General features: G+C 38.1%; 1 protein-coding gene across 1 annotated transcript in view; it reads right to left on the bottom strand.

Annotated features, from left to right (window-relative positions):
- The window catches only part of erfl1 (Ets2 repressor factor like 1), a 60,477-nt gene extending 45,832 nt beyond the window's left edge, over window positions 1–14,645 (bottom strand). Inside the window, exon 1 of the mRNA XM_062064357.1 lies at window positions 14,473–14,645. The gene's annotated coding sequence lies outside the window, so the exon portion shown is untranslated. The remainder of the gene's footprint in view (window positions 1–14,472) is intronic.
- Between the last annotated feature and the right edge of the window lie 410 nt (window positions 14,646–15,055).

Genomic DNA, 15,055 nt, shown 5'->3' with positions numbered 1-15,055 from the left:
AATCCATGCTAACATGCTATTTAGGCGAGCTGTGTGTACATTATGCCTTGTTTGTAGCTATATTTGAGCTCAATTAATTTCCTTTACTTATGTCCTCTGTGTATTTAATATAGATTTGCATGTCTCATGACACATGATCTGTATGTAATATTGGCTGCATTTCTGATTGAGTGCCATGTTGTTCCAGACCACAGTAAATGTTACCATGTTGTTCCAGATCACTGCAAACATTACCCAGCTTGCAAAGATTGTAATAAATCCATGAGAAGAAGACAGCCGGTCCTTTCCTTATTTTGGACACAGACATCTATACTTTTGGCAGTTTTAAGCCAGTAATTTCCAGGAGTTATCTCACCCTCTTATACAGTAACTTAATGTGTTGCCTTCATTATAACACTTACATTAGGCTTTTAACTTTTTGCAGCTCCAGACAGATTAGGTTTTTGTATTTTTGGTCCAATATGGCTCTTTTAACATGTTGGGTTGCCGACCCCTGCACTAGTGGGACCTTGTTCTTACACAAGAATCGGGTGTCAAACTAATTTTCATCGAGGGCCACATTGCAGTAATGGCTGCTTTCAGAGGGCCGATTTTTAAAAATGTATTTACATTATGCATGCGGGTAATAACCTGTGATTAATCATGATTAATTGAAATGCATATGCATTTGATTATTTGATTTTTTTATGTATAACTTGCTTTAAAATCATAAATAAAGGTGACAAACAAAAGCAGTTATTTAACTATTTCTTTGTATCTCACAAAGTATATAATATAATTCGCAAGATCAGATAATATTAAAGTTTAAAATATGCATTTTTTTCTGTCAAAATTGAAAGAACGAATGCATTTCGTAAAAAAAATAAATAAAAAAAATTAAAAAAAAGTATTCAATTGAAACCCATTTTTTGCAGGATTTCGTGGGCCACATAGAATGATGTGGCGGTTCAGAACTGGCCCCAGGGCCTTGAGTTTGACACCTGTGCACAAAATCTGCGCTGAGGATGTCGTTGTGGCTTGTGCAGCCCTTTGAGACATTTGTGATTAAGGGCTATATAAATAAACTTTGATTGATTGATTGATTGATGACCCAGCTCTGACCTCGCCGAGCTAAGTTCTCAGGGTTTTGCGCCTTATGGTGAGTCATCAAACTTTCCCGCCCCGCTCCGCCCGCATGTAATAACGAAACTTCCCAATCTTGACAATTTGCTTTCACCCGTCTGTTTAGTATACTTGGTTTAAGTTTGGTAGCAATCGGCAACAATCTGTAGGAGAAGCACTATTCGGAAGGACAGCAGAAATTCTATTAAAGGTGCACTCACACTAAGCCACAGGTGTCAAACTCAAGGCCCGGGGGCCAGTTCTGGACCGCCACATCATTCTATGTGGCCCGCAAACACCTGGAAATGATATGTGTCAATAAAGTATTTATTATTTTCTCACTAAATGTAATGGATTTTTTTCATTTTGACTGAAAAATATATGTACTGCTTGAAATGTCATGCCTTTTCAACTTTAATAGTATCCAATATTGCAACAAATATTACCGTATATTAGCATACTTTCCAAAAAATTATTGTCTAAATAAAAATAAATACTTAAATATCTGCTTGACTTATGATTTTACAGCAAATTACCCATCAAATGAATAAAAATGACAATACATTTTACGTTGTTCTTTACAGCATATTACTGTAAATTGAAAAAAACAAAAACATTTTTGCATTACAATTCTGTTGACTGAGCTGCCAGTTTTTGACTGTAAAATCTACGGTTGTGGTTTTTAACGGTGTATTACTACTGTAAATGGAAAAACGACACGTTTGTTTTTACGGCAGAAAAACTGGCGGCTAAGTTGCCAGAATAAAAAAGGAACTTGTACTGTTTTTCCATTAACAATAAAATGTTGTAAAAACCAATGTCAATTTAACAAAAAAATAATTTTTCCGTAACACCCCCCCTAAAAACAGTGGTACTGTTTTTCCATTTACCGTAAAATGTTGTAAAAAAAACCCAACAACACTATATTTTATAGTAAATTTTTGTAAATGTAATGTTTTTACTGTAAGATCGACAGTCTACTTAAAACAATTTATATAATAATTAAAGCTGCAAGCAACGATGGACAGGACCGACTTTGACGGCACATAAAATCCAAACCGGAGCAGTAATTAAAACTCTTTCGTCAACTTTTAATCAGAAGGGTTCAATCTCTCTCCTGTGCTAGTTTGAAGCCGACACGACAAACGCGCTCAGAGGAGATAATTTTTGAAAAAAGGTGACCGGTTTTTACAAAACTTTTGTTTTCAAGGGGGAATTGCAAACTTCCTGTTGATTTTTGATGGGGGTTGTCAATATATGAAATGTAGGTCTAAGTGAGACCTACATAGAGGTTTTTGTTTCATGTCTCTACAACATTCCTACTGGAAGTTACAGGCAGTTTTGTCTGTGTTTTCTTCCAAGGAGCAGTTTTGTCTGTGTTTTCTTCCTAGAGGGCGCTAGAGCGCAATTTTGAGTTTTTATTAGATCGCAATTTTTGCCAGTCCTGATGTGTGTGTCCAGTTTGGTGAGTTTTGAAGCATGTTAAGGGGGTCAAATTATAGCTCAAAGAGGCAAAAGTGACTGTTTTTACAAAACTTTTGTTTTGAAGAGTGCATTGAAAACTTCCTGTTGATTTTTGCTGAAGGATGTCAGTGTATGAAATCTAGGTCTAAGTGAGACCTACATAGAGGTTTTTGTTTCATGTCTCTCCTGAAGGAATCAATAAAGTACTATCTATCTACCTATCTATATATCGACGACATTCCTACTGGAAGTTACAGGCAGTTTTGTCTGTGTTTTCTTCCTAGGAGCAGTTTTGTCTGTTTTCTTCCTAGAGGGCGCTAGAGCGCAATTTGGAGTTTTTATTAGATCGCAATTTTTGCCAGTCCTGATGTGTGTGTCCAGTTTGGTGAGTTTTGAAGCATGTTAAGGGGGTCAAATTATAGCTCAAAGAGGCAAAAGTGACTGTTTTTACAAAACTTTTGTTTTGAAGGGGGAATAGAAAACTTCCTGTTGATTTTTGCTGAAGGATGTCAGTGTATGAAATCTAGGTCTAAGTGAGACCTACATAGAGGTTTTTGTTTCATGTCTCTCCTGAAGGAATCAATAAAGTACTATCTATCTATCTATCTATCTATCTATCTATCTATCTATCTATCTATCTATCTATCTATCTATCTATCTATCTATCTATCTATCTATCTATCTATCTATCTATCTATCGACAACATTCCTACTGGACGTTACAGGCAGTTTTGTCTGTGTTTTCTTCCTAGGAGCAGTTTTGTCTGTGTTTTCTTCCTAGGGGGCGCTAGAGCGCAATTTTGAGTTTTTATTAGATCGCAATTTTTGCCAGTCCTGATGTGTGTGTCCAGTTTGGTGAGTTTTGAAGCATGTTAAGGGGGTCAAATTATAGCTCAAAGAGGCAAAAGTGACTGTTTTTACAAAACTTTTGTTTTGAAGGGGGAATTGAAAACTTCCTGTTGATTTTTGCTGAAGGATGTCAGTGTATGAAATCTAGGTCTAAGTGAGACCTACATAGAGGTTTTTGTTTCATGTCTCTCCTGAAGGAATCAATAAAGTACTATCTATCTATCTATCTATCTATCTATCTATCTATCTATCTATCTATCTATCTATCTATCTATCTATCTATCTATCTATCTATCTATCTATCTATCTATCTATCTATCTATCTATCTATCTATCTATCTATCTATCTATCGACGACATTCCTACTGGAAGTTACAGGCAGTTTTGTCTGTGTTTTCTTCCTAGGAGCAGTTTTGTCTGTGTTTTCTTCCTAGGGGGCGCTAGAGCGCAATTTTGAGTTTTTGTTAGATCGCAATTTTTGCCTGTCCTGATGTGTATGTCCAGTTTGGTGAGTTTTAAAGCATGTTAAGGGGGTCAAATTATAGCTCAAAGAGGCAAAAGTGACTGTTTTTACAAAACTTTTGTTTTGAAGGGGAATTGAAAACTTCCTGTTGATTTTTGCTGAAGGATGTCAGTGTATGAAATCTAGGTCTAAGTGAGACCTACATAGAGGTTTTTGTTTCATGTCTCTCCCTAATTCCTAGTGGGAGTTACAGGCTGTTTTGTCTGTGTTTTCTTCCTAGGGTGCGCTAGAGCGAAATTTTGAGTTTTGGGGCTAGGTTTTTTGAGTAGATCGCAATGTTCGCCAGTCCTGATGTGTTTGTCAAATATGGTGAGTTTTGAAGCATGTTAAGGGGGTCAAATTACAGCTCAAAGAGGAAAAAGGTGACTGTTTTTACTCAACTTTTATTTTGAAGGGGGAATTGCAAACTTCCTGTAGATTTTTGCTGGGGGTTATCAATACATGAAATGTAGGTCTAAGTGAGACCTACATAGAGGTTTTTGTTTCATGTCTCTACGACATTCCTACTGGAAGTTACAGGCAGTTATGTCTGTGTTTTCTTCCTAGGAGCAGTTTTGTCTGTGTTTCTTCCTAGAGGGCGCTAGAGCGCAATTTGGAGTTTTTATTAGATCGCAATTTTTGCCAGTCCTGATGTGTGTGTCCAGTTTGGTGAGTTTTGAAGCATGTTAAGGGGGTCAAATTATAGCTCAAAGAGGCAAAAGTGACTGTTTTTACAAAACTTTTGTTTTGAAGGGGGAATAGAAAACTTCCTGTTGATTTTTGCTGAAGGATGTCAGTGTATGAAATCTAGGTCTAAGTGAGACCTACATAGAGGTTTTTGTTTCATGTCTCTCCTGAAGGAATCAATAAAGTACTATCTATCTATCTATCTATCTATCTATCTATCTATCTATCTATCTATCTATCTATCTATCTATCTATCTATCTATCTATCTATCTATCTATCTATCTATCTATCGAAGACATTCCTACTGGAAGTTACAGGCAGTTTTGTCTGTGTTTTCTTCCTAGGAGCAGTTTTGTTTGTGTTTTCTTCCTAGGGGGCGCTAGAGCGCAATTTTGAGTTTTTATTAGATCGCAATTTTTGCCAGTCCTGATGGGTGTGTCCAGTTTGGTGAGTTTTGAAGCATGTTAAGGGGGTCAAATTATAGCTCAAAGAGGCAAAAGTGACTGTTTTTACAAAACTTTTGTTTTGAAGGGGGAATTGAAAACTTCCTGTTGATTTTTGCTGAAGGATGTCAGTGTATGAAATCTAGGTCTAAGTGAGACCTACATAGAGGTTTTTGTTTCATGTCTCTCCTAAAGGAATCAATAAAGTACTATATATCTATCTATCTATCTATCTATCTATCTATCTATCTATCTATCTATCTATCTATCTATCTATCTATCTATCTATCGACGACATTCCTACTGGAAGTTACAGGCAGTTTTGTCTGTGTTTTCTTCCTAGGAGCAGTTTTGTCTGTGTTTTCTTCCTAGGGGTCGCTAGAGCGCAATTTTGAGTTTTTTTTAGATCGCAATTTTTGCCAGTCCTGATGTGTGTGTCAGTTTGGTGAGTTTTGAAGCATGTTAAGGGGGTCAAATTATAGCTCAAAGAGGCAAAAGTGACTGTTTTTACAAAACTTTTGTTTTGAAGGGGGAATTGAAAACTTCCTGTTGATTTTTGCTGAAGGATGTCAGTGTATGAAATCTAGGTCTAAGTGAGCCCTACATAGAGGTTTTTGTTTCATGTCTCTCCCTAATTCCTAGTGGGAGTTACAGGCAGTTTTGTCTGTGTTTTCTTCCTAGGGTGCGCTAGAGCGCAATTTTGAGTTTTGGGGCTAGGTTTTTTGATTAGATCGTAATTTTCGCCAGTCCTGATGTGTGTGTCAAATATGGTGAGTTTTGAAGCATGTTAAGGGGGTCAAATTACAGCTCAAAGAGGAAAAAAGGTGACTGTTTTTACTCAACTTTTATTTTGAAGGGGAATTGCAAACTTCCTGTTGATTTTTGCTGGGGGTTGTCAATACATGAAATGTAGGTCTAAGTGAGACCTACATAGGGGTATTTGTTTCATGTCTCTACGACATTCTTACTGGAAGTTACAGGCAGTTTTGTCTGTGTTTTCATGGGTGCGTCGTAAAATCGCAGACCTTAAACCAAAATGTCAGACCTCCTGTGTGTTTTAGAGACTTTTTTGTGCATCTCCTCACGACAGACACGTTTACCAAATACCGTGCTGCAAAGTGGACTACAATTCCATCAGATTTTTGGGCCTCAGATGCGATCTGATTTCGAGTCCCGATCCGATACTTTGACAATAGAAAATGTTCTGTAGCAAGTAACCAGAGTAAACACAAGAACACATTCTACAAAGCTTATCTTATTAAATGTAGAATTTCTTAAAATTGTTGTAAATCTGCTGATAAATTACATTTGTGGTATTATACGTATATTACCGTATTTTCCAGACTATAAGGCGCACTTAAAAGCCTTTCATTTTCTCAAAATTTGACAGTACGCCTTATAACCCGGTGCGCCTAATGTACGGACTAATTCTGGGAATTAAAGGTTGCAGGTGAGAGTACTTTGCAACAATTTTAAATACATCCCAGAGGTCCCACATAAGTGTATCTGAAGTGTTGGTACGGCTTAGAGCAGGGGTCCCCAAACTTTTTGACTTGGGGGCCGCATTGGGTTAAAACAATTTGGCCAGGGGCCGGGCTGTACGTATATATATATATATATATATATATATATATATATATATATATATATATATATACAAACCCCGTTTCCATATGAGTTGGGAAATTGTGTTTATATGTAAATACAAACGGAATACAATGATTTGCAAATCATTTTCAAGCCATATTCAGTTGAATATGCTACAAACACAACATATTTGATGTTCAAACTGATAAACATTTTTTTTTTGTGCAAATAATCATTAACTTTAGAATTTGATGCAAGCAACATGTGACAAATAAGTTAGGAAAGGTGGCAATAAATACTGATAAAGTTGAGGAATGCACATCAAACACTTATTTGGAACATCCCACAGGTGAGCAGGCAAATTGGGAACAGGTGGGTGCCATGATTGGGTATAAAAGTAGATTCCATGAAATGCTCAGTCATTCACAAACAAGGATGGGGCGAGGGTCGCCACTTTGTCAACAAATGCGTGAGCAAATTGTTGAACAGTTTAAGAAAAACCTTTCTCAACCAGCTATTGCAAGGAATTTAGGGATTTCACCATCTACGCTCCGTAATATCGTCAAAGGGCTCAGAGAATCTGGAGAAATCACTGCACGTAAGCGGCTAAGCCCGTGACCTTCGATCCCTCAGGCTGTACTGCATCAACAAGCCACATCAGTGTGTAAAGGATATCACCACATGGGCTCAGCAACACTTCAGAAACCCACTGTCAGTAACTACAGTTGGTCGCTACATCTGTAAGTGCAAGTTAAAACTCTCCTATGCAAGGCGAAAACCGTTTATCAACAACACCCAGAAACGCCGTCGGCTTCGCTGGGACCCGAGCTCATCTAAGATGGACTGATACAAAGTGGAAAAGTGTTCTGTGGTCTGACGAGTCCACATTTCAAAGGATTTGCAAATCATTGTATTCCGTTTATATTTACATCTAACACAATTTCCCAACTCATATGGAAACGGGGTTTGTACTTATTTTAAGGTATTTTTGGGTTCACTGAGGTTAGCTAATTTTACGTGTCTTGTTTTTGAACACTGACTTTTTGCAGTGTACAGCTTCGCATCTTTCATTTTGACGCCCCCCCTCCCCCGTACCTATTCCAGGTGAATCCTCCTTTCCTCATCCCCTCCACTTTCCCGCTCACCTCGCCAGTTCCTTTCAAGCTCCGCCCACACCCACACCCACACCCACCCCCTCTTATGTGTTTTGCGTCGGCGCGGTAATTTTCCGTTTGATTTGGGAGGTAATGCATTTTTTACGAAATCAAAGAGGAAGCATGGCGAACACCCCCCCTCACCCCCCTCCCTCTTCTCGCTCCAAACATCCCACCCCTCCCTCACCTCCGTCTCACCCCCCACCCACCCTCACACCCCCTCACCCCCCCAGGCCAGAGAGAAGATAAAGGAGCCCCCATCATTTCCTTGTTAGTTTTGATTTGGCCAGCACAGGGCTTTCAAGTCCCCCCCCCATCACCCCCAGAAACATTATAACTAGCAGCCCAGGGAATAGCGCCGCTCGTGCACGTGCGCCTCGTGCACACGCCTACATGCACCGACTGTTAGATGCACATCATGATGACACACCGGCTGACTGGAAGTGTTGCGAAAACATACTCAGGTAGCTCACACACAAATAAAGACGTGGAGCCCATCGATAGTGACTGAATCAATACGGCCAAAGACTTTGTTTGCTAAAAAAAAAAAAGATGCCGGTGTGCTGATAGAGCAACAAAAGCAAGAAGGGCAAAACAAAAGACCCTCACCTAAAGCCCACCGAGGGGCGATGGATCATACCTTGACTTGTACTCACTACACCACAAGTGTCAAACTCAAGGCCCGCCACATCATTTTGAAAAGGAAAAAAAAAAAAAAAGACATGTACTCCATGCAATTATACACGACATTGCCAAAAGTATTTAGCCACCTGCCTTGACTCACATACACTGCAAAAAGTCAGCGTTCCAAAACAAGAAAACAAAATACAAAAATGAGGTGTATTTTACTTGAACTAAGGAAAATTACCTGCCAATAGAACAAGAAAATGTGGCTTGTCAAGACTTTCCAAAACAAGTAAAATGAGCTAACGAGAAGTTTGAGTTTTGAGTTTGAGTTTGGGTTTATTTCGAACATGCAAGCATACAACATGATGCATCACAATTTCCAGTTTCTTTTCAACATGTTCGAAAAGGAGTAGGAAGAAGCAGAGCTTATTTAATCCTACCCCTTTTCTTTACATGACAGTTGCAAAACTTTTTGCTCACTTCCTGTTCACAATTTTTTCACAATAAACTCCATAAGTAATCACAATAAAAATAAATAAATAAATAATAGTAAGAATTTAATAATAATAATTGGTGAAGTAAGTCATATTTCATATGATGAGATAAGTAAGATTACTTTAAAGGCCTACTGAAAGCCACTACTACCGACCACGCAGTCTGATAGTTTATATATCAATGATGAAATCTTAACATTATAACACATGCCAATACGGCCGGGTTAACTTATAAAGTGACATTTTAAATTTGCCGCTAAACTTCCGGTTCGAAACGCCTCTGAGGATGACGTATGCGCGTGACGTAGCCCGGCGAACACGGGTATGCCTTCCACATTGAAGCCGATACGAAAAAGCTCTGTTTTCATTTCATAATTCCACAGTATTCTGGACATCTGTGTTCGTGAATCTGTTGCAATCATGTTCATTGCATTATGGAGAAGGAAGCTGAGCAAGCAAAGAAGAAAGTTGTCGGTGCGAAATGGACGTATTTTTCGAACGTAGTCAGCCACAACAGTACACAGCCGGCGCTTCTTTGTTTACATTCCTGAAAGATGCAGTCAAGATGGAAGAACTCGGATAACAGAGACTCTAACCAGGAGGACTTTTGACTTCGATACACAGACGCCTGTAGAGAACTGGGACAACACAGACTCTTACCAGGATTACTTTGATTTGGATGACAAAGACGCAGACGTGCTACTGTGAGTATGCAGCTTTGGCTTCTAAACATTTGATCGCTTGACCGTATGTGCGCAACTTTTTTTTGCGTATGTATGTAACTTTTTTAAAATATATAAGCTTTATGAACCTTGGGTTAGGTGAACGGTCTTTTGGGCTGAGTGATTGTGTGTGTTGATCAGGTGTTTGAATTGTATTGGCGTGTTCTATGGAGCTAGGAGCTAGCAGAGGAGCTAGGAGCTAGCGTAACAAACACGCAGGTGTTTTTATGCAGGATTAATTTGTGGCATATTAAATATAAGCCTGGTTGTGTTGTGGCTAATAGAGTATATATATGTCTTGTGTTTATTTACTGTTGTAGTCATTCCCAGCTGAATATCAGGTACCGTGAGTATGCAGCCTTGGCTGCTAAACATTTGATAACTTGACCGTATGTGCGCGTCACATACGTAACTTTTTAAAAATATATAAGCTTTATGAACCTTGGGTTAGGTGAACGGTCTTTTGGGCTGAGTGATTGTGTGTGTTGATCAGGTGTTTGAATTGTATTGGCGTGTTCTATGAAGCTAGGAGCTAGCAGAGGAGCTAGGAGCTAGCGTAACAAACACGCAGGTGTTTTTATGCAGGATTAATTTGTGGCATATTAAATATAAGCCTGGTTGTGTTGTGGCTAATAGAGTATATATATGTCTTGTGTTTATTTACTGTTGTAGTCATTCCCAGCTGAATATCAGGTCACCCCCGCCTCTCACAGCATCTTCCCTATCTGAATAGCTTCAACTCCCCACTAGTCCTTCACTTGCACTTTACTCATCCACAAATCTTTCATCCTCGCTCAAATTAATGGGGAAATTGTCGCTTTCTCGGTCCGAATCTCTCTCACTTCATGCGGTCATCATTGTAAACAATAGGGAACTTTGCGTATATGTTCAACTGACTACGTCACGCTACTTCCGGTAGGGGCAAGCCTTTTTTTTATCAGATACCAAAAGTTGCAATCTTTATCGTCGTTGTTCTATACTAAATCCTTTCAGCAAAAATATGGCAATATCGCGAAATGATCAAGTATGACACATAGAATAGATCTGCTATCCCCGTTTAAATAAAAAAAATTCATTTCAGTAGGCCTTTAAGAATGAATGAATGGATGGATGAAATAAATTGAGAATGTTTGTCATGGTTCTTCTTCTTTGTACTTTGTAAACACTTTAAGTTTGAAGAGTTTCTTGAAGTGGATCATATTAGTACATTGTTTGATTGCTTTGCTTAATCCATTCCATAATTTAATTCCACATACTGATATACTGAAGGTCTTAAGTGTTGTACGTGCAAACAAATGTTTTAAATTACGTTTTTCTCTAAGATTATATTTCTCCTCTTTTGTTGAGAAGAATTGTTGTATATTCTTGGGTAGCAGGTTATAGTTTGCTTTGTGCATAATTTTAACTGTTTGCAAATTCACTATGTCGTGGAATTTCAGTATTTTTGATTCAATAAATAAAGTTAGTCAACTGTGACAGCCAACTAAGACCTGGATATGGCGAGAAAGTCACAAAAAGAAAGCTCGTTTGCACCCACCTTTTTTTTAACTTTTTTTTTTTTTTTTTAACCCTTCACGAGGATTATGAGTCATTTTTCATCCAAACGGGAAAATATGAACATCCCATCAGTCATCATCCCAGTGAGAGCAGACATTGTACAGTAAGTCGTTGTCAGAATAATTGTATCTAAGTTATCACAAAACTTTGTGTTTCAATGAGTTCCCGCCGAGCAGGCAAAAACTGTCTCTGATCCTACCAAGCAAAAAGGCTTGTAAAACTCCACTGTGTACGATGGGAAGCGACATGAAGGTGTCAGTTTCTTTGATGTATTGTAATCCACAGGAAGATTTTGTCTTACACAGCGGAGAGGAAGCAGGACATGACCCCCCTCCAGGCACCTTTTCTTTGAACTGTTTTGTGACCAAAGGCAGCGGCTGTTTACGACCCCCCTTCCTTTAGAAACAGCTGTTGCCATGTAATCAGGGAAACTCCAAACAAAAGAGGCGGCGTACAATCTTTCGTCAGAGCGTGGTGGGACACTGTGCAAGAGTACAGCCCAGACGTTTCTCCTCAATTGAGCTAAGTTTAATTCTGTCTCCGTTTGATTCCTTGCTTCTTTGTCTGTTTAATAGATGTCATCAGTGTTTGAACCTGACAGTAATTGTTTTGGCTTGGTGTCTTTGTCCGTGAGTAGTCGTCAGAGTTGTTGTTGAAAGAAAAAGCAAACGTTGTGATGCGTCTATTAAATCAGTGTGCCGCCATATGCTTAAATAGAGCAAAATACATAAATATCACCTTAAATTCTGGACTATAAGCGGCTGTTCCCCCCCCCCCTACGGCTTATAAAACAAATAGTCTTCAACAGACACTGAAAAGGTGTGTTATTATTTGTGCTATGGGGCCATCTTTTGGACGAGTGTGCTCAATGCAGGTCCTGCAAGGTGAACGTCTATGGTATTTCCTTCTGTTTAGTGCTTTAAACCGGAATTACTACTACTGCCCCCTCTACCTCAAAGAACTACTCACCCCCAAATCCTCCACACGACACTTCCGCTCCGGACAGGCTAACCTCCTCCAACCTCTGAGGACAAAGCTACGAACAATGGGAGACTGGGCTTTCTGCTCCGCCACTCCCAGTCTGTGGAACGCTCTCCCTGACCACCTGAGGGCACCCCAGACCTTGGATGCTTTTAAAAAAGGCTTAAAAACCCTTCTTTTTAAAAAAGCCTTTTTTTTTGTAGATATATGCATACTAGTTCTAGCTATTAGGCTGTTCTAGTTTTTATTTTTATTTATTTTTATTATCTTATTATTTTTAATACAATTTAGCACTTTGAGGTTGTTTACTCAATGTAAAGTGCTTCTTTACAAATAAAATATATTATTATTATTATTAAGTACAAGTGTCATTCCGTCTTCCAGTCATCCACAGCGTTTCTACTCTTATGGCTTCTTCATTCATCACTCCAAGCAACGTTTGTAAGTTTTACAATATAACTAAAATAATTCCTACTTACTAAACCATCCCATGGGGGATGTCTGTAGGAGTGTTTTCATGCATATTTCTACGTGCTATCGTAATGTAATCAAGCTAGCGTCGTTAGCATTAGCTAATACGACAACATGTTTACAAGTGTTTGTGTTAGTATTATTAACTCACAACGCCATACTTTTTGCATTGTATCAGTTTCGTAAATTCAACAAAACGTCACCGTGGAGTTATTGGGTCTGATTAGTTGATTGGAGACTTATGTTTTGTCAATTGGCCGTTTTACTGCCGTTTGACAGACACCATCTGGAAACAGTTAAGGTGTGTAAATAAATATTGACAAAATATTTCTGTCAATACCACATTTCACAACGTATATATCTGGGGCTTATAGTCCGATGTAGAATATATATTATAATATATAGTATATGGAAAAGTATTTTTCCATATATCCGGTGCGGCTTATACTCACAGGTGTCAAACTCAAGACCCGGGGGCCAGATCTGGCCCACGATATCATTTTATCTGGCCTGCAAACACCTGGAAATGATATTTGTCAATAAAGTACTTCGATATTACGTTACAATTATTATGTTTTTTTGGCAATATAGTATATATATTCAATTGAAAACTGTAAATTGAAAAAAACTGTACCACTGTTTTTACTATAAAATATTGCTGCCTTTTTTTTTTACTGTGTCAATAAAGTCCTTAATATTTTCTCACTAAATGTAATTAATTTTTTTCATTTTGACAGAAAAATTTAAATTAATACTTTAATAGTATCCAATATTGCAAGACATATTACAGTACATTTACATACTTTCCAAACATTTTTTGTCAAAATAAAAATAAATAAATAATAAACTTAACTTTACAGCAAACTACCCATCGAATTCATAAAAATGACAATACATTCTATGTTGCTCTTTACGGGATATTATTGTAAATTGAAAAAAAACCCACTACTACTAAAATTCTGCTGACTGAGCTGCCAGTTTTTGACTGTACAATCTACGGTTGTTGTTTTTAACAGTGTATCATTGGAAATGGAAAGACTGTACATTTGTTTTTACGGCACAAAAAACTGGCAGTTAAGTTGCCAGAATAAAAAAAAAAAAATCTGTACTGTTTTTCCATGAATTTTGTAAAAAAACAATGTCAGTATAACACAAAAATTCTGGCAACTAAGCTGCCAGCTTTTTCCGTAAACCTCCCCCAAAAAACAGTGGTACTGTTTTTTCATTTACCGTAAAATTTTGTAAAGTAAAATTTTTAATGTCTACTTAAAACAATTTATATAATTAATAATGAAATCCAGAGGCAAATTCATACATTATTCACTGTTACAAGCGGCCCTCTGATGGCGGCCACAACTGCCATGTGGCCCTCGATGAAAACCACTTTGACATCCCTGCTCTATATGGTGGAAAATATACATATACAGTCGTGGTCAAAAGTTGACATACACTTGTAAAAGAACATGATGTCATGGCTGTCTTGAGTTTCCAATCATTTCTACAACTCTTATTTGTTTGTGATAGAGTGATTGGAGCACATACTTGTTGGTCACAAAAAAACATTCATGAAGTTTGGTTCTTTTATGAATTTATTATGGCTCTACTGAAAATGTGGGTCAAAAGTATACATACAGCAATGTTAATACCGTATTTCCTCGAATAGCCGCAGGGGCGCTAATTAATTTAAAACCCTCTTCTCACTCCTACGGTTACCAAAACCATGCGGAATGGGCAAGCATGCGCTAATTATTTTAAAACCTCTTCTCACTCCGGCGCATACCTTATCATGAAAAGCACATTTAATAAAAAAAAAAACGTTATTATGATCTTACCTTTACTTGTAAATGGGTCCATGTACAGCTGCTTCTGATCAAAGGCAGTCTTTCTTATCTTTCTTCAATTTTAAAAGTCTCTGGAGATATTCCTTTAATTATTACCTCCTGCTTCGATTGAAAGTCCAGTTTAGAAAACCGTTTTATTTTAGATATGTAATCCTCCATGTTAAAAGTGCAAGCAAACAATTGCTGCTCATGCTTGCTGCTTGTTGTCTTCTTCTGCAGTACCGGTCTCCTGCAGTACTGGTAGTCGCAAGAAGGATCACTAGCGCCCTCTACCACCAGGAGGCGGGAGTCATTTAATGACTCATATTTGACCCGGCGGAAGTGCCAAGCATGCGCTAATTATTTTGCGAAACGAGTTTGACCCGGCTGTAATTCTAGGCAGGCGAATACTATATTCCCGGCGCCAATTCAAGGAAATACGGTATTTGCTTACATGTCCCTTGGCAAGTTTCACTGCAATAAGGCGCTTTTGGTAGCCATCCACAAGCTTCTGCTGGAATTTTTGACCACTCCTCTTGACAAAATTGGTGCAGTTCAGCTAAATGTGTTGGTTCTCTGACATGGACTTGTTTCT

This window comes from Entelurus aequoreus, linkage group LG11 (assembly GCF_033978785.1).
Source record: "Entelurus aequoreus isolate RoL-2023_Sb linkage group LG11, RoL_Eaeq_v1.1, whole genome shotgun sequence".
NCBI classification, from domain to species: domain Eukaryota; kingdom Metazoa; phylum Chordata; class Actinopteri; order Syngnathiformes; family Syngnathidae; genus Entelurus; species Entelurus aequoreus.
Note: the sequence above shows the minus strand (reverse complement) of the source record. Positions and strands in the feature narration are given on the sequence as shown.